This window comes from Fistularia commersonii, chromosome 5 (genome assembly GCF_037954325.1).
Source record: "Fistularia commersonii isolate RoL2024-O1a breed Wild chromosome 5, RoL_Fcom_v1.0, whole genome shotgun sequence".
Lineage (NCBI taxonomy): Eukaryota > Metazoa > Chordata > Actinopteri > Syngnathiformes > Fistulariidae > Fistularia > Fistularia commersonii.
Genome location: NC_141288.1, coordinates 4,774,396 through 4,795,000, shown reverse-complemented (window position 1 = coordinate 4,795,000; position 20,605 = coordinate 4,774,396). Strand labels below are relative to the sequence as shown.

The following is a 20,605-nucleotide window of genomic DNA, read 5'->3' as shown; positions in this document are numbered from 1 at the left end:
CAAAGCCTTTTAGCTGATGGTTATCGGGCCGGGGGGTTTGGCTGAGGCCTTGCCGCGCTGCCGCGCTGCGTTCGCTGCCCTGCGGTTCATTGTTTTATCAAGACGGGTGATTGGATAAAAGTATAGAAGAAGAAAAAAAAAAAAAGGAAACGCTCTAACCATTTGGCAAAGGTCAAGGCGGGAGTAAACAATCCCGGGTTTCAAGTTCACAATAAGAAACCGATGTTGGCGTCTTGAGGAGCCGCGTGCAGGCGACTCCAGAGCCAGGAACTCTAATTGCAACTGAAGGCTCATGCTGAAGCTAAACATGTTAGCGCCGCGGCTAGGACTAGTTGTTTTTATCCATCCATCCATCCATCCATCTTCTCTCGCTTATCCTGCGCTCAGGATCAAGCGGGAGCCTAGTTTTTATTCATTATTTTTTAAATTTAAATTTAAAGTCATTTTATTTTAGTTCATTTAATTTTCAAATAATGGGATGGTTTTTAAAGTGAAAGATATTTTTAGCTAATTATTTTTTCCTTTTTATTTCTTTTTTTTAAGTCATTTTTCTATTTTTTTGTCAGTTCATTTTACTGATTTATTTCATTTTTTTTTTTTTTTCTTTTCCACTCAGTTTGCTCCTTTTTTTTTAGCTCCTTCTACAAAACCCCATCAGGTCCCCTACGAGGATTGTACTGTAGCGCATCTGCCTCATGACAACATGGTCCCTGGTTCAATTCCGAGTCTCCGAGTCTTCCACTTGTCAGCGTTGGTTTCATTGGAGACCCCAGAAAAACGACCGAGACCCCAAGAAACTTTTGCTCGGCAAAAAGGAAAGAAGAGGGTCCAAATAAAGGGTGTATTTTTCCCGTGACAGGAGGCTTAGAGATTAAGAAAATAAAAGTCCAGGTACATTTTTTGCAAACTTTTCAGGGCATTTTTATTTAAATATGTTTAAGCATAATTCTTAATCCACTTGAATGAGTTCCACGTCCCTTTGACTTTCATTTGTTTTAATTACAATTTGCTTTTTAATTTTATTTGGAATTTGTATTTCTTCCATATGGTACATATGTTATTTTCAAATAACATGATTTTTTTTTTCCAATTAAATGCGTACTTTAGAAATTGGTTCATTTCTATAAGATTTGTCCGACTGCAAAGTCCAATGTCGGCATTTTTTTATCATTTAAACACATTTCTCCGACACAAACACCCAGCTGCAGCGCCATATCCACCTGTGCTGCACATTTCTTTTTTCTCATTTTATTTTCATCTAATTTTCATTTATTTATTAATATTTCACTTTCCCATCATCGGACACTAGAGGTCTTTTAAAAAAAAAAATGTATATTTTTTTTTAAGGGTATCTTCATAAAAGAAAAATGCATACACTCCCGCGGACAGGAAGCGACCAGAAAAAAATAAATAAATAAAAAAAACAGCCATAGCTTTTGGGAGTGTTTTTGTCGCAGTATATATCCTCCTCTTCCTCCTCCTCCTCCTCCTCCTCCTCCTCCTCAGCCCCCCCCACCATCCCATCCCTTCCTGTATGATATGTTTACCAAATACCTGTTTAGAATGCGGCGGCGGCTGCGGCGGCTGCGCTCCCCTCCGCTCCCCCGAGGACGCTCGGCAGTAAATGGCGGTATTATTTGTCAGCTCTGGCAGTGTCTTGAGGCTGCTTCAGAGAGATACAAGGAGGCAACTGATAAGGAGAGCATCAGAAGGGCAGTTAATTGCCTCCAGTCTCCGGGAGCTGGGGAATATTTAAAATCTATGGGATTAAAGACAGATTAAAAACTGCAGAAGCAGTGGGCCCAATGGCGCTTAAAGATTGCAATCAGCAAGGGTAATGGCGGAGAAGAAGGAGCGAGGGTGGGGGGGGAAGGGGGAGTGGGGTTGTCGGGGGGGGGGGGGAGGCGAACGAATGTGGCGGCTGGTTGGACGGGGAGTGGGGGGGGGGGGGGGTCTGAGGAAAGAGGGAAGGAGGGAGGAAAGAAATGACAGATAGGAAATTCAGATCCGCTCCTAATGCCCAGGGTTCCATCTTGTAAGCACGATTCATCTACGTGTAAATCGTTTTCTTTCTCCCTCTCTCTCTTTATTTACCCCCCCCGCGCCTCCTCCACCTCTTCTTCCTCAACCCCCCCCCTCCGCCGCCGCCCGCCCCCCGTTTTATCGGCCCATCGGTGAATTAAAAAGCGCGGATTAAGGGGGTTTTGATTGAAGACGGTGCGAAAACTAGCTAATAAGTGGAGGGATGTCAGGAGGGCGCTCCATCCAAACTGTGTACTTTTCATAATAAAGCTGACGAGGTGGTACGGAGTCGGGTGTGTGTGTGTGTGTGTGTGTGTGTGTGGGGGGGAGTCACGTCAGATATGGCTGACGGACATAAGGGGGGGGGGGGGGGGTGTTCTGAAAGGGGGAAAAAAAATGGAGTCGAGGCACGAAGGCCTCCTAATCTGTGGAGATTACGCCCCACCCTCTTTTAGCGGTCGGCGCTAATCTTATCATTAGCGTGTACTAGCCACCCCACCCCTGCACCGCCACAATAAAATTAAAAAAAGCTTTATCGCTGAGAATCTGATGGTAAATTACACGTTAAAAAAAAAAAAAAAAAAAAAAACGACCACACTGATTGCGTGTGGATTATTGCTTGTCGTCTTTATTTTATTTACATTCCTGGGCCCAAGCCCAGCCCCTTCCTCCTCTTAATCCCGTTAGCGACGTCATCGTCCTCCTCCGCACGACTCCGGGTCACCGCGGCGTCACTTATCAGCCACGCCGATCCGTCTCTCCGTCATAATCCACCCCCCCCCTATCCTTCCACCCCATCCCTCGCTCTTCCCGCCCTTCGTCTGCGGTCTTTTCGTCCAGAGATTAGCTTTATAAATTATGCATCGCGGGGCGGGTCGGAGGGAGTGGGGGGGCTCGGGGTGAGGTTGGGTAATCCCAGATAGAATCGGTGGCCTGGTGTGGACGGGGTGGGGTGGCAGCACGCCGGGCCGTCATAAATATGAAACAGATGTTGGGTGACATTTTAAAGTAAAAACACACACACACATGCACGCACACACACCTCCATGCCATCACTGCTTTTATACAAATGGGAGGAACCTGACTTCCAACCCCTCCACATGACCGTAATCCAGCATAACCTAAAGATACCCCAAATCAAAACAATTAAAAAAAAATGTGAAAGGGTATCGAATCTACCTCAGATTAAAGTTTATTTGATAGGGCTTTCTTGATAGAGTATGTGTGTGTGTGTGTGTGTGTGTGTGTGTGTGTGTGTGTGTGTGTTAGGGGTTATTAGGGGGGATTCTCCAGCATATTCAACCAATCAGAACCTTAAAAAAAATATATATATATATATGTAAATATATATATTTTGTTTATTATTATTATTATTATTATTATTATTACTATTATTACTAATATATATTAATTATACAGGTATATAGTATATTATTTAATATATTATATAATAAAAAAATACAACCAAATCTTCAACTCCTGTATTTGTACTGCATATAAGTATTTCATTTTCTGTGTTGATAGTACTTAGAAGTAGTTTTCATATTCGTCTAAGTTTTTAGCTGAAAATCCTTGGTTTCTTTACTTTGTAAAACTTTTCACTTAGAATTTGGATATTTCAATGTTTATATTTATATATATGTATATATTTATGAAAAAAAATAAACAAAGCAATGTAGCGTTTTCTTCCTACAGCTGAGTATTTTGTTACTTTCAGTCACTCGCCGGCCTGTCAATCGATCAATCGATCATATTTTTCCGGACTATTGAGCGCACCTGGATATAAGCAACAGCGGCTAAAAAGCGCTACATAAATATATGTGCACATATATACTGCTCAATAAAATAAAGGGAACACTTTAACAACACAATGTAACTCCAAGTCAATCACACTTTGGTGAAATCAAACTGATTTCTGAAGCAACACTGATTTTGGGTGATTGCAAATCCAGACATCAATGGGTTTTTAATAAGAATTTTTCATTCAATCAGATTTAGAATGTGTTATTTTAGTTGTCCCTTTATTTTTTGAAGCAGTGTATATAAGCCGCAAGTGTCCACATTGTAACATGAGATATTTACACAGTAAGATGTTGCACAGAAACTTTTTTTTTTTTACTTTTAATAAAATACATACCAGTATCATCCACAAATACGAGCCGGACAGTGCCTGTAACACAGCTGATGAAAAACATTAATGATAAATAACACAGGAAAAGTCCATCTTTGTCTTCCTTCTGTGCACTAGTACCATTAAAGTTGTCTTTTTCGAAATTTGAATTGAACAGCCTCAGAATTTCACGGTTATTTCATTGGTCCGATGTGACGCGTCATTGTTTTAGCTTCAGCGTTCAATATGTGTGGAAAAAAAGGAACTGAAAACAGCAGTATTGAAGGATGGTAGTAAAATTTGTGTGGTGCTATTTGTTCAAATTATGAATACAATTTGAGTAAACTGCACTTTTTAAGTACTAGATGGTACTTTTCCAGCTCATTCATCGAATACTTTTCCAAGTGGTCGATGCAGCACTACGAATACAAATATTTCACTAAAACTAAACTCCAGGGAGTAAATAATACCTAATATTTTCAAACGCAGTTTTATAAAAAGCAGAAAACCTCAGAACCCGCAAATCCAAATATATTTACCTTTAAATTTTTTGGGTACATATTTAATATTCATCAACACCGCTATATTAAACTTTTATTACACATTAATTAACGTGTAATAAAAAAAAAATAAAAAAAAAAAAGGAAAAAAATTCTGGATGAAAGACCAAGACCAGAAGAGCGACTCGAGTGAGTGGGTGACTCAAGAACCTGGCGGACGACGCGGGTCCAGACCAGAAGAGATAGAAAGATAGAGAGAAAGAGTGAAAGAGTGATAGAGAGAAAGAGAGAGAGAGAAAGAGTGAAAGAGAGAGAGAAAGAGAGAGTGCACTTGATGAAAAAGGGGGGGGGTGATGGAGGGTGCGATAGAGGTGGAGAGAGTGATGGCCTAGAGAAAGTGTGATAGTACAAAGCGGGGAGTGATGGAGGCACGGCATGTGCGCATGCACGTGTATATGTGTGTGTGTGTGTGTGTGTGTGTGTGTGTCTCGGGGGCTTTTCTGAGCCCTCCCCTGGCCTGTCAATCAAAATGGAATGAGGAGGTCTTATCTCTTTCGCACACGTGACCCCTAACCTGACCTCCCTCTCTCCTCCTCCTCCTCCTCCTCGCTCCCATCTTCCTCCCTCACATCCAACCTTCCCCGCCCTCCTCCCCCTAACCGCCTTCTGCGAAATATTTTATGAGAATATGAAAATCTTCGGTGAGAAATCTCTGTCCTTCTTAAGCTCCTCTTCCCCTCTCTCTCTCCTCTCGTCCTTTCGGCCTGTGGAGAATTAACAGTGCGCCGCCGCCGCCGCCGCCGCCGCCGCCGCCCGCTGCAGGGAAATGATAATGCTGGAGGGGGCGGCGGCGGGGTGGAGAGGGGGCGGACAGGCCGATCGGTACGTTTCAAACACGCCGAGTGACGACAGGTCAGATGAGGGTGCATGACAGCGAAGGTTCGTCAATAACAAATTTAAAAACACACACACATACACGCTGACGCACACACACACACACACACACACACACGAATGTATAGGCAGCACGTAGACTGGATGCACGGGTACATCACCTGGGGCTGTAACCATGGCAACCGGTCCTGCATGGTTTGAACCGTCAGGTCTCACATGCCTTTCTTGACAGGCAGTAAATCTGTGGGGTCATCTACAGTATCTCTCACACACACACACACACACACACACACAGTGCGTTCCTGCAGGTTTCACTCTATTGCGGTTGATTTATGAGCCTCACCCTTCACCGGAAAATGGATTTATTTTGACTGATCACGACCTTTGACTTCCTGTTTGTGATTAAATGCGACGAACGTGTAAAAGAAACATTTTTATAATGGCATATAATAATAATAGCCTCTGTTTGGGTTCTCCCTTGCTTTCGATGTGAATGAAAGAGTGAATGGTTGGATGTCTCCGCATGCGGCTTCTGTGATTGGCAGGTGGCCTTGTGATTGACAGGCGACCCATCTGGGTTAAACCCCGCCTCCTCGCCCGAGTGACAGCTGCGATTGTCTGGTTTCAATTATGAATGGATGAATAAATGAAAACTATAATCAATGCTCCATACTGACAGTTTAATAACTAATTTTTAATCATCGTTGTCAACAAAGTATTTTAAATAATGGATTAAAGTTCTGGGGTGGACTTTGTTTTTTTTTTTTTAATTTATTGTTTTTCAACCATATTTATCATCAAAGATGAAATATTATATTCTCCATTTGCATTTCCCCTGCTGAGGGACTAATAAGGGATTTTCTTATCTTAGATTAAAGTCTCCGCTTTAAAATACGTCAAGTAAAATAAACAGGCACAAACACATACTGTGATAGCACACACACACACACACACACACACACAGACACACGCACATAAATCAACAACACTGAAGTAAACTATTGTGAACAACCATGTAATTTAAAACACTTTAAAACCATGTCAACAAAAACTAACTATTAAAACTCATATCGCACACACACACACACACACACGCATGTGCACGCACACACACACACACACACACACACAGACACCTGAGTGTCGGGGTGTGTCTGTTGTCAGATAAGGGGGTAATTAGACACGGGGGGGAGGGCAACCATTAACCTCCGGCCTCCGGCTGGAGACGGAGTTTCCATCAGTAAGTGGAAGACGGACGACGTGCGGTGTGTTTTCCATGGACGCCATCGGAAAACATTCGCTGGAAAGCCGAGCTGCCTGTAGATTAGCCGGTTCATAAAAAAAGAAATCCAACTGGTTCCGAGCAGTCTAGATTCATTTTCAGCTGCAGCGCTGAGATTTTAAAAAACACGTCTTTGGTCCCATCCGTTTCCATCTTATCCAGTGCTAAGAGCTAATTTTAGCATGACTCATCATTTTACCAAGTTGCGCTTTCCACCGACTGTCGCCGTTGCGCTGAGCACGGCGAAAAAAAATTTGCTGTGCTAGCTGTGCTACATCAATGTAAGCAATGTGATATTAGCCAACAAGGCTAATGTTAATTACTGAAAAAAATACTGGGCCACACAGAGGATGCCAACAGTGGCAGCGAACTGTGCTACACCAAAGTGAGCAATCGGATATTAGCCGAAATGGCTCATGTTGACTATTGAAAAAAATACTATGCCACAAAGTGGGTACCGATGGTGGCAGCTAAGTGGGCTATATAATAGTAGGCGAGTGGATATTAGCTAACACGGCTAATGTTAGCTGTAGAAAAACAAACCAAAATACAAATTGAATGATGCCATTAGCAGCTAGTCATGGGGATGAATGTAGGCAAGTGGATATTGGATAAAGTGGTAAATAATGACATAAAACGAAACCAAAAGAGGACGCTAACAGTGGACGCAAACAGTGCTACATGAACATTATAATGATTAGCTTCTTAATGATGCGAAAATAAACTGTGCATGATGTATGCTAGTAGTAATAGCTAGCCTGCTAAATGAATGAACTGAGTGGATGTTAGCTACCGTGACTAACATAGACTGCGGCCTAGACTGCAATGCTAACAGGGTTAGCTAGCCCTGCTAGGTCAACATAAGGAAATAGATTATCAAATCATTGATCGAAACTAAGAAATGTATGAAAAATTATGTAAAAAACAAAATAGAGAAATAGAATAATTATGTATATATATTATATATAATTTTATATATAAATAAATTAATTATGATTATATTATATATATATATATAATTATATACACATATGTTAATAAGTTTTGCTTTCACATGAAATTGCTTGAAGGCAAAAAGAAAAGATAAATAAAAACACTTTGCTAACTCCGCCTTGCTATGCCCCCTCCTCTTCTACACCACCCGTGCCTCCCGGTAATGGTTTCCTCGCTAGGACTCTGTGCCCGTCAGACGAATTCAACAAATTGTCAGATTGTTTGAACAGCGGCGGAGTTACGAGCTGCCGCCGCCGCCGCTCGGCAGGGAGTTTCTCGCCGCTTCCATTCTTTCCCTCCCAGTAAAACAAACATTTGAAGGCTTTGTGTCGCCCGTCTGTATTTTACCATTTCAAACCCTTGTCGTCTTACGGGTGATCTAAACTATAATCACCTTGACATCCGTCAAGCTCCGGCATGAAACAATGGCGCCCGGCTGCTCAGAACTGCACATCAATAAGCTTAGAGGCACGCCGCCTTTTTCTCCCCGACGCCGATTTACACTTTAATGCAAATAGCCGGCTTTGTACTCTCCATATGAAAGGTGTTATTAAATCTTATTTTGCATTATTCTGGGGTTGGGGGGGATAAATCTATCAAAGGGTTCAGAATTCAATAACTTGTATGTGTTTTCCCTCTTTCTCTCGGTTTTCTTTTTTTTTTTGTTGTTGTTGTTGGTTTTTTCTTTTTTTTTTTTTTTTTTTATATTTATTCGAGAAATTTTAATTAAGTTCTGATTTCCAGAAAACGTTCGAGGGGGTAAATTGGTGGCGAGTGACAGGAGAGGGGTAGGAGAAACGCCTGTGAAGCTTCTCCTCCCACCGCTCCCTCGCTGTCGGGAGCGCCTCGGAACAAAACAAAAACAAACAAAAAAGAAAGAGAGAAAGAACTGGAGGAGAAATGGGAGTAAAAGGGAGGAAAGTAAAAAAAATAAAAATAAAATAAGATAGATGAGCCAAACAAATAAAAAAAATCTAAAAAGTAATAAATCAGAAATGATAATCTAAATGAAAATCAAAAACAACTCAAAATAAAGAAGGTAAAAATTACTTACGGTCACAAAAAAGTTGCTAATTTACTTGATTCCTGGCAGGCTCCGCCCACCCGAGCCACCTGACCACAAGCTCCGCCCACTGTGGCCGCAAGCCACCTCAGCGACCTTTGACCCTAGCTGTATTTGCTTATCAACCTCCTTCCATTCGTCAAATGAATCACAGAGAAACCCTCCTCCGCCATCTCCACCCTCAGGTTCATCCCTCAGTCAATCGGACTTTATCTATTCCCCACTTTTCATTAAATAAGCACTGTAACGCAAAGGTTTTTTTTTCAAAATAAAAGCACTTCAACCGATGATGAATACACAGTCAGCACTTTACATCCATAAAAGGGCTGTTGCAAGGGGTTTTTCAAAATAAAAACACATCAAAGGGAAACTAAGTATTCAGCACTCCAATAAACAATATAAAAAGGGCTTTTCAAAATAGAAGCATGTCAATGAAAAACATTCATCACTTTTCATCCGATAAACAAAATGCATGTCAGATAAAAAATGAACTAACGTGCAGTTACGAAGAAACAAATATCCGGAAAAGCATCCGAATTTTGATGGAAACTCCAGAGTAGGATTCACATTAGCTTTGCTAAAACAAAACAGAAGGAAATTATAAAATGATGTTCAAGAAATCTGTAAGAAATAGTGAAAATAAGCAGGAAAAAAAAAAAAATCAAGCGTCAGGAAATGACCTCAGGGTCCAGATGGGGTTTGTTTTCTATCCTGGACAAATGCTTGTTATCAGGTGGGGTAGGGGAGTTGGGTTTATAAAAATAAAAGCGGTCTCGAACGCTGGAAACCCCTCCCGAGTCCCCCTCCGGTCAAGCTGCTGACTGTAAGCGAGAGAAGCTGGCGGGTGGAGGGGGCGGCGAAGGGGGAGGAGGCGGGGCCTGTGCGGCCCGAGCGGAGGTGTCACATGTTGGCTGCGGTCTCTGAAAACGCCGCTAAAAGCCTTGTGCTTTCAATTAAAACATCCATCACGGATTACTCTCACAAAAACATACCTTCAGCCCGCTAAGAGTGGAGCCTGTTACTTACAAAGGGCTTACAAATCCCACCTCGCTGCCTCGGGCTACACACACGCACACACACACACGCACACACACACACACACACACACTCCTCTCCTACCTCTTGCCTCTGTCTTTGCCTGCAGAGGCGGCTGAGGAAGGAATGACCCGCTGAATGAAACTAAGAGGAGGGGGGTTATTTTTAACTTGATGAATGGCGGCAGACGACGGCCTGTCTCGGCCTCCGCGCGCTGGAATGCGGCGTTTTACCCGTGTCCTGACGTCAGGCGGGCTGGGAAATGCACACACACACACACACACACACGAACACACACACGCACACACACACAGACACAGACACGAAAATTAATCGAGATTCTGTGCTTTGAGCAGTACATTAATATACACCCTAGCATAGCATGGGGACATGCTAAAAAGCTAGAAAAAAACTGCTTGAAAATGGCCAGCTGATTCAAATAACCGATTCTATTTTGGCATTCATTTTGAAATTTCATAGAATTTACTGCATGTTTTTTTAAACTTTTTTTTAAAATTCATTGGTAATAAACATTAGTTTTTCAAATAATGTTTCAGATTTATTTCCTGTGTTTTCTTGTTTACTTGTGTCCTGACGTCAGGTGGGCTGGGAAAAGCACTCATACACACGCACACACACACACACACACACACACACACAAATATCAATCGAGATCCTGTGCTTTAGGCAGTACATTATATACACGCTAGCAAAGCATGGGGACATGCTAAAAAGCTAGAAATAAACTGCTTGAAAATGGCCAGTTGATTCAAATTCCTGATTTTTATTTTGTAATTAATCTATAAATTTCAGAGAATTTACTGCATATTTTTTAAACTTTTTTTTTGATTTTTTGGTAATAGACAGAAATTTCTGAAATTATCTTTCCAATTTATTTCCTGTGTTTGTTTTGTTTACTTGTGTCCTGACGTCAGGCGGGCTCGGAAATGCACACCCATGCACACACACACACACACACACACACACGAACACACACACACACACACACACAAATATTAATCGAGATCCAATGCTTTAAGCGGTATATTAGCGGTATATGCTACACCCTAGCATAGCATGGGGACATGCTAAAAAGGTGGAAAGAAACTGCTTGAAAATGGCCAGTTGATTCAAATTACTGATTTTTTTTTTTTTGTCATTCATTTTAAAATTTCAGAGAATTTACTGCATATTTTTTTAACTTATTTTTGGTAATAAAAAATAATTTCTCAAATTATTATTATTACTTTTCGGGGGTGGGGGGGGCGGTCATTTGGCCAGACGTGAGTGCCGCCGCGCCCTCAGCCCTTCAAATCTGCCGCAGAAAGTCACGTTAAACCCCCACGGTACGCGGGTCATCGGGACCCGCCGGCCTTATCTGGCACCGTGGATTAAACACGTGGCGGCGCAAGCGGCGCTAACAGGCAGGGATCCTGCAGAAAACGGAGGCGCTCGCTGATGTTGTTGTTGTTAGCCGAGGAGAAAAATCCTTGTTCCCAAACACCGATAAGGACATAAAGTGTTTCTGTCCCCCAAAGGGTGGGTGGTGGAGGAGGCGGGGTGGTGGTGCTGCAGATCCAGCCTCTGTAGATCTACTGTAATGAATATCAATAGCAGGGAAAAAGGGGGCTTCTGGTCCCTTTGGGCCTGCGGTGGCTTCTGGTCTGCTGTCAGAGCGGCGGCGGGGCTTAATGTATGCTAATGCAATGTAAACATGGCTGATCTGAGAGCGAGAGGAGATTGACGGTCGCTGCGCTCAAAGGCGAGTCGGCGGGTGCATCCGCTCGCAAAAAAAAAAAAAAAAAAAAAAAAAAAAAGAAACACCACAAACCCCTCAGCACATTTATCTACATGTGATACAGGGAGGGGTGTCGTGGAATTGAGTGTGTGTGTGTGTGGGGGGGGGGCAAACTCAGCGATGACTTCCTCCTCGTTCCCCTTTGATTCGTCCCCCAAGTTCATCGCTCACAACCCCATAAACTACTTTGGACGTTTGCTGATTATATGGACGGCTGATTATCGTGGATATTATTTGCGTGTGACACATGTGTGTGTGTGGAAGAGGGTGTATTTCCTGTAAACCCCCCCCACACACACACACACATACACACACACCTCAGCTGTGTGTGGTTCTATATAAGTAGTATATCCTCTGATAAGGCGGCTCGACTCGACCACAAGTGCATGAAGTTCAGCAGGTGGTTGCTCACCTTCTCTTGACACCCAGTGGGGAGAGTGTGTGTCTTTGTGTGTGTGTGTGTGTGTGTGTGTGTGTGTGTGCGTGTGTGTGTGGTTTATCAGTTAAGCCCAAAACAGGGAAAGTTCATCCTCTGTGCAGATGCTATCAGAACCGTTGACAGCAGTGACTCCTCAGTATTTTCAGGTTGTTTTCTTACCTGGTTTTTCATCCAAAAAATTCCACTTATTTCTTGCAGATATTTGTTTTAATTTTAAATTTCCTGATTATCTAGTGCTGAATTTTTTTTTTGTGATTTTTAACCCGGTAATTTATCGCATATTTTTATGCTAATTTGTGTTGGTGTGATTTTTTCAACCATTACAGTTAATTTTTCTGAATGAATCCGTTCTGATTTATGGTTAATTTCTTGATGTTTTAATATAATTTCTCCACTTCCTTCAAAATCCCCCTTTTAAAAGGATACAGACGGTCAATTGGAGCAGTTACAGGTTTATTTCTGCTTTTTTTCGCTGACGACTCGCTGAATTACACACATTTTCCCTTTGATTGTTAAAAAGCGGAATTCTAATCCAGTTGATGGCAGATTCAATCGCTGACCCGGATACTTGGAAACTTTCGTAAGTAAACCCCTGGAAAAAAAAAAAAAACAACAACTTTTTTCACGACTTTTTCCTCTGATAAGGCAGCTTGGGTCGAGTAAAAGTGCATGGAGTCGGGCAGGTGGCGGATCACCTGCTCTTGACACCCAGCGGGGAGTGTGACTGAGTGTGTGTGTGTGTGTGGTTTATCAGTTAAGCCCCAAACAGGGAAAGTTCATCCGCTGTGTAGATCCTATCAGGACTGTTGACAGCAGCGAGTCTTGGGTAATCTGCCGCCGCCGCCACCGCCGCCGCCGTGTGAGCGGGCGACGAACGCCGTGACTCGGCTTTGTTGTTGTTTCCAGACAGATTTCACAATTAATCACGTTCTGGCTGCCGAACGTGGAGGGGGAAAGGGATGTGTGTGTGTGTGTGTGTGTGTGTGTGTGTGTGGGGGGGGTATCGACTGAGCTGCGAAGCAAACCGACTCGTCGGGCTGCTCGGGAGACTCAAGGAGTCGTAAATATATCAGTTTCTGTTGTCGTGTTTAATTTTCTTGGTCACGTGTTGCTGAAACCAGGAAGAAACAACGGCCCAAAAAAAAAAAAAAAATGATTCGTTAAAAAAAAAAGGAATTTTCCCACAGAATTTAAGCCAAAAAAAAACAAAAAAAAAAAAGATGAATCACTAATTGTGTATATAGATATATCATTAATCTTACCATATCTAAAATGAAAAAAGTCATGTATTTTTAATGATTATTTTTTTTCCTCTAGTTCGAGGTAATTTCTCGTCATGAAGGCCCTCAAGCTAAATTCTCGCCGTTTTAAGGTCATTACCTGGCAGTTTAAGGTTGCTTGTTGCTGGTTCAAGGTCATTTCTTGTTAGTTCAAAGCCATCTGTCACTGGTTAGTCAAAATCTGATTAGTTTAAGTTATTTTCCCTGTTCGTTCAAGGTCATTTCTTGCTAGTTGAACCTTATTTCTTATGAATTCATGGCTGTTTCTCAGCAGTTCGAGCCAATTTCCCATCGGTACAAGGTCGTTCCTGTAAGTTCAAGGTCATTTCCGCCTCCATTTTGGGGTTTTCCAGATACTCCCCGACAATTTTGTGATGATTTCTGGATTTCCTGCCTTTTTTCTCATCACTTCACCTCCTCATCCCTTTCTCACTGACTTTCCAAGGCCCCTTTAAAATATTGCAGTCATTTGTCATTTTCTAAGCACTGGCTAATATTTGGTCTTCATGACACATCGTTCTTTAAATTTTCTCCAAGATTTTAAAATCACGGTCACCCCAATCCTGCTGATTCTGCAAATTTTTTTTAATTTTCAGAAAAATTTCAGAAAATTCTTTCTTCCATCCCTGACCTGCAGGGCTCGGGGAGGAAACAAACAGAGAGGATATTCGTTTTGAGACGAAGACGCCTACCTTTTTTATTTTCGGAGGGGGAGACACAAGACGTATTATCCCTCTTTGACAACCACAAATTACCCCCCCCCCCGCGCGCTCCATCCACCCCCGGCAACGCCCCTGCAACGATGACACCCCCCCCTCTCCGGTCCACATGCATGAATGGACAACCACAAGCCGTCTTCTCTTTTTAACCAGCTTCCCCTCTTCCTTGCTCCGCCTTGTACGCATCCGGCGTTTAGACTCGAGTCGCCGGTGATATTAAAGTTGTTTATCGGAAATTTTGTATTTCCGCTCATACCGCCGTATTTAGAAATGACCTGCCGATGAGTTCGGGGGTTGATATTTCCTTCGCATTTCCCGTTGTGTTGTTCGCTCGCTCTTCTCCATGGAGCTCAACACCCCGGTGTGATTTCCTGCCGGCCCCGGACGAGGCGAAAGGGGTCCAACGGAGCGTGCAGTTGAGAGGGTTAACTTGGGATTAAGAGCCGGGAAATGAATATCGGCTCTTAGCGGCACAAACATTTGTGTGTGTCTCTGTGTGCGACGGAAACCCAAGCCGGCCGAGGGCCCATCCCGGGCAGCCTTAATTGGCCCTAATGCCGGCCCTCGCTCCGCACGGCTTTCATGGCCGCAATTAGGCTAATGGAGGGCGCCGGTGCCAGACTGCGAGCCAGACCCGGGGGTCAGTAGCCAGCGGGCCAGTGGGCCGCCGCCGTGCAGCCATGCGACGGGGGCGGGGGGAGAACAAGGAGGCTTTTGGAGGGCCGGGCAGCGTCTGAATGGGCCGCGGTAATGGCCGTAGTGACAGTTGCCCCGGCGAGGGACGGCGTGTGAAAGGGGAGTGAATGGCGGGGGACTGAAGCTGAGGCACGGCGATGACGGACAGGATGCTAAAATGGCGTCTCCTCTACCTGCGCCGGCCCATACCGGCGGGGTTTGTTTACATCAGCGCCGACATGAAAATCCCCTGCAAAGGAGTTTCCTGTGTTTTGGCACCAGGCGGGTCTGTTAGCACGTTTAACACGTGGTGTAAAAATTCAAAATAAATTACCACATGGTAACAAGTGATGTTATATATCACATTTTAAGTTTCATAATCTTTTTTTACTTTTGTTGGGTTCAAGTTTTACGCTTGGGATCAGGTGAGAATCCAATCGACCGAATTTCCAGGTGTCCCCTCGTTCAGGAACTACGAGCATGTCGGCCAATCAGCATCAGTTCGAGAACAGAGGACGGGACTTGGGACTTTTCTGTACGGACATCAAGTATCTCTTCTATAAGGGTAAGGCTACGTGTAAAGCTAAGCTATGCATAAGGACAAGGGTAAAACCAAGGGGTAAAGCTAAGCTATGGGTTAGGATGAAGGTAAAGCTAATGGTAAAGCTAGGCTTTTGGTGAGGATAATGGTAAAGCTGAGGGAAAATCTAAGCTATGGGTAAGGATAAGGATAAAGTTGTGGGTAAAGCTATGCTTTTAGTAAGGATAAAGGTAGAACTAGGGTTAACACGAAGGGTAAAATTATATTTAAGGTACGTTTAAAGCTATGTGTAAAAGTGAGGGTAAAGCTAAGTTATAGGTAAGGATAAGGGTTAAGGTAGGGGGAAGGCTATGAGTAAGGATAAGGGTAAAGCTAAGAGAAAAGCTAAGCTATGGGTAAGGATAGGGGTAGAGCTCAGGGTAAAGCAAAGCGATGAGTAAGGATAAGTGGCAAGCTAAACTATGGGTAAGGGTAAGGCTAAAGCTAAGGATAAAGCTCTGGGTAAAGATAAGCTATGTGGAAGGATGGAGTAAAGTTGAGCAATGGGTCAAGGTATGGGTAAAGCTAAGCTATGGGTAAGGGTACAGCAACAGTAAACGTAAGCCAACGGAAAGCATACGGATAAAATAAGGATAAAGCTAAACTATGGGTAAAGCTACGTGTAACGCTAAGCTATGCATAAGGACAAGGGTAAAACCAAGGGGAAAAGGTAAGCTATGGGTTAGGATGAAGGTAAAGCTAATGGTAAAGCTAGGCTTTTTGTGAGGATAAGGGTAAAGCTAAGGGAAGCTAAGGTAAGGATAGGGGTAAAGGTAAAGGTAGGGGGAAGGGTATAAGTAAGGATAAGGGTAAAGCTAAGAGAAAAGTAAGCTATGGGTAAGGATAGGGGTAGAGCTCAGGGTAAAGCAAAGCGATGAGTAAGGATAAGTGTCAAGCTAACCTATGGGTTAGGGTAAGGCTAAAGCTAAGGATAAAGCTCTGGGTAAAGATAAGCTATGGGGAAGGATGGAGTAAAGTTGAGCAATGGGTCAAGGTAAGGGTAAAGCTAAGTTAGGGTAAGGGTACAGCAACAGTAAAGGTAAGCCAACGGAAAGCATCCGGGTAAACTAAGGATAAAGCTAAACTATGGGTAAAAATAAGAGTGCCAACTGCCAACAGGCAACAGGCAATGGCAACCAGTTCGCCTGATTGGGTTACGGGCTAAGCTAACTAGCTAAACAGAAACTCGAAACTGACTTCCCGTTGGGGCTGTCTTGGTGACGGTCATGCGACGCGTGCTCGTCAACGACCAATAACCCGCTCGGACCCGCGTTGCCGATTGCGTCTCCGCCACCGACCCCTGGCTCCCGGGTCTTGTTGGAGGTAATTAAAGTGACTAGCGCTGATCTCGCTCCTCGCCGCATTGTAGCCCTTGTGGCGCAGCGCGTGACTACAGACGTTTTATTTTATTTTATTTTTTTTTTCTCCCCTCCCCCACCCGATAATTAAAATGGCAGAAACATGCACACGCAGCCAAAGTGTTTTGTAATCTAAGAGGCTTAACACAGCGAGGCTTCGCCGTGGCAACACCACGGCGACGCCTCAGTCCGCCACCACCCAGATTTCATTTCAAGGGTTTCCGCTTAAAGTCTTACTTACTTAAGGAGGAAAAACGACTACACTGCACATTTACCCCCGTCATCATCATACGTCCCTCCACCACCTCATCATCCTCGCCCCCCTCCCTCCCTCGCCATCCTGTTTCTTTTTTTTTTTCCCTGTCAGATGACTGCAATATCCATTTTCAATTAGCTTATCGCCACCACCTGCCCGCGATGGCTCTTGTCTGCCGTTATCGCCTCGATTGCCTCACCTGTCTGTCAACACCAGGGCGGGATTTGATTGGCGGCGATGGGGCGGGTCCCGGCGTCTGCGTCGGTTGGGTGGTCAACGATGGGAAACGGGTTACGTCGCGGGTCGACGTCACAGGTTCCCAACTTTCGGGTCAGGTGTTTCCCTGCTTTTCGACGCAGGAGTCCGCTTCATCTGTTCGTTAATTGAACCGGCCGAAGCGGTGATGAGGCTTTTGGCTGCTTTTCCAACTCGGGGTTGAGAATCCTAAACAACAAAACAATAAATGGGATCAACTTACAGAGGGCGTTACACTCGATATGCTATGCAACGCACTAACCAGGCTGTCAGGAGCTCCTCGAGACAAACGCGACATCGAGGGTTGATTGGTCGGAATCGCGAGTTCGGACTTGGCAGGTCAAGCCACGGCTTCTTGCACTTGACACTGTCATAATAACACGTCCCCTGCCATTCACCCTTGATTGTTAGCAAACATGCCCCGCTGAATGTGCCATAGCATGCCGAGGCTCGAGGCATTAGCAACGCGTGCTAATGTATGAGGAACGGCTACTTATTTTCCTTTTGACTTGGCTACATTGTCACTGTTTCTAGGCCATACAACATGGCTGGTCCGGCCACTGTCTTGTACACCTTTCCTTTCATTGTGGCTGATAGTGGTCTATCTCGTAGCACCCCTCAGACTTTTCTCCACCCATTCCAACCTGTGTGAACCCATTTATTTACCTCTTTACCACACTCTCTGTTGCTCTGCACTGTTGACCCAAAGTACTTGAAATCCTCCAACTTCTTGATCTCCACTCCCCGTAGCCTCACCAGTCTACCCGCGATCTCCAGAGCATACTTCCACCTCTCAACATTTTTTCCTCAACCTGTTCCCTGCTCTCACTACAGATCACAATGTCATCTGCAAACATCATGGTCCATGGAGATTCTTGTCTAACCTCATCTGTCAGCCTGTCCATCACCACTGCGAACAAGAAGGAGCTTAGGGCTGATCCCTGATGTAGTCTCACCTCCAACTTGAACTTCTCTGTTACCCCTATAGCACACCGTACCACTGTCTCACAGCCAGCATACATGTCTTGCACCAGTCTAACGTACTTCTCTGCCGACCCAGACTTCCTAATAAAATACTAGAGTTCCTCTTTCGGCACTCTGTTGTGTGCTCTTTCTAGGTCTGCAAAAGTGCTCTTGCCCCGAAGTCATGAAAGGAAATGTGTCACAGCAAGCAGAAGCGAAAGACGTTAGTCAAACAAACAAATGCATGAGGAATGGCAGGATGGACACCTGCCCCCCTGCAACTGCGATAGGAAACACGTCATAGCATGTGGAGGCTAAAATCATTAGCCTAGAAAGCTAATGCATGAGTAATGACAGGATTGGGACCCTACCAGTGATCACAATTGGAAACATGCAATAGCACGTGGAGGCTAAATGTGTTCGCCAACGTATGAGAAATGGCAGAATGGGAAACTCTACTATTGATCACAATCAGAAACATACCATAGCAAGGAGTGGCTTAATGCATTAGCCTAGTGAGCTAATGTACGAGGAATAGCTTAGCAAAATGTAAAAACTCGGGCCTCGGACATCTAAGGGATATTTTCAAAACTAAAAGGGTAAAGAAGTTAACCCCGCTGCACGCACACACACACACACACACAAACACACACACAAGCACACACACACAAACTGAATGAACCACTCCAGGCCCCACCCCCTTTATTCTATTTTTTTTCATTTTTGAATGGCGACCGGCATCAATGTGAGATTATTATTACAACGCTTAATACCAAATTACATCCCACGCCGGTCCCTGTCGAATCACCGCTCCTCCTCCTCCTCCTTCGCGCGCGTTTGGCGAACAAGCGTCATTTATCATTCTCGATATTGAATTTCACAAATGCGGAAAAAAGAAAAAAAACAACAGAAGGAGACAGAAAGAGAGAGAGAGAGGGGGGAACAAGTGGTTGGAACAAGAAGGGAAGGAAGCCCGGAGACCGACGTCGGGGGGAGAAAATGAGGCGGGGGGGGGGGGAGTGGGAGAGGAAGAAGAAGAAGTAGGAAAAAAAAAATAAAATAAAGGAGAGGGAAACAGAGGAGGCGACAGAATGCTTCCTTGTGTCTTCTGGCGGTTTAGCTTTTGTTTGAAATGAAAATTCAGAGTGTTTGAGGGATTACAGTGGATTGGCAGGCCCATGGGAGCCAAGCAGTTATCTGTACACCAGTAATATGGAGTATGGTAATCATTGCGGCGTGCACGCACCCGTGCATGCCTCTCTGTGTGTGTGTGTGTGTGTGTGTGTGTGTCTTCTATTATGAACTGATGAGTGGCAATTCAAACAAACACAATGTCACGATCGCAAAAAGAAAGAAGACAGTTTCGCCCGACCGCTTCGTCTTCACCTTGTTCTTCACCTCCCCATTACTCTCTCTCTCTCTTTCACTCTCATGCACGCACGTACGCGTGCACGGCGTTCACACGTTCACCCGCTCACTCCTTCATCCCGGCCAGCGGCGCAAAAAAAAAAACGGCCGTCACGCTTTGTTGCTCTTGAGAGGCGGTAATTTTGAGGTTTGTTTCCAACTTTCAGATTAATGCTGGTATTTTGACTAGTGCCAGATTGGGGGAGGCCAGTGTGTGTGTATGTGTGTGTGTGTGTGTGTGTGTGTGTGTGTGTGCTAGGGGCGTCGCTGCCTTCCGCTGACTGCTCGCTCACCTTGTCCATTAAGGGGGTCAGTGGGAGGTAATGTTGTGGTTGAAACATACCTGTGGGGTTGACCTAGCTACAAACATAAACACCTGACATTCCTACATACACACACACACACACACATATACACACACACTTTGAATTGGAGTTGTTTTTCCAATTCATTTATTTTACTTTCAAGTTACACCCCTCCCCCCCCCCACCTACCGCCCCCCACCCCTTTCTAGTAAAACTATGGGCTGTAATTAATGAAAACAATCGGAGGGGGATTTTATTTTGAAAAGACGCGAAGCCCGCTAACTTTTTTTTTTTTTTTTTTTTAAGGGGATTAATACAAGGGTAATTAATGGATGAATAATTAATGAAGGTGCTGGAAGAGAGAGAGAGCATATCGGTTATTATTCCGATTAATTTGGGGATTTTAGGTTTCCAAATAAAAATCAAAACACAGAGAATGTGTTTGTTTCTTTCATTTATAATTACCTTTAAGGAAGCTTCATTTATCTGTCTTTTACATATATAGATTTTTTTTATACGCACACACACACACACACACACATATATATGAACACATTAATGTCACCAAATTTGAGCCTTTTTTCAGTCAAATGTGCGATGATTAATCTCATTAGTCAGTCGGCTACAATGTTAATTTACATTTTGATTATTTTTTAAATGTTTTACATTTA

At 43.9% G+C, this 20,605-nt stretch overlaps 1 long non-coding RNA gene across 1 annotated transcript in view; it reads right to left on the bottom strand.

Moving 5' to 3' along the window:
* Window positions 1-10,000, bottom strand: part of LOC147233914 (uncharacterized) — a 10,331-nt gene extending 331 nt beyond the window's left edge. Inside the window, exons 1-2 of the long non-coding RNA XR_015106095.1 lie at window positions 9,984-10,000; window positions 1,555-1,666 (exon numbers count right to left, since the gene is read on the bottom strand). This is a non-coding gene — a long non-coding RNA (uncharacterized LOC147233914). The remainder of the gene's footprint in view (window positions 1-1,554; window positions 1,667-9,983) is intronic.
* Between the last annotated feature and the right edge of the window lie 10,605 nt (window positions 10,001-20,605).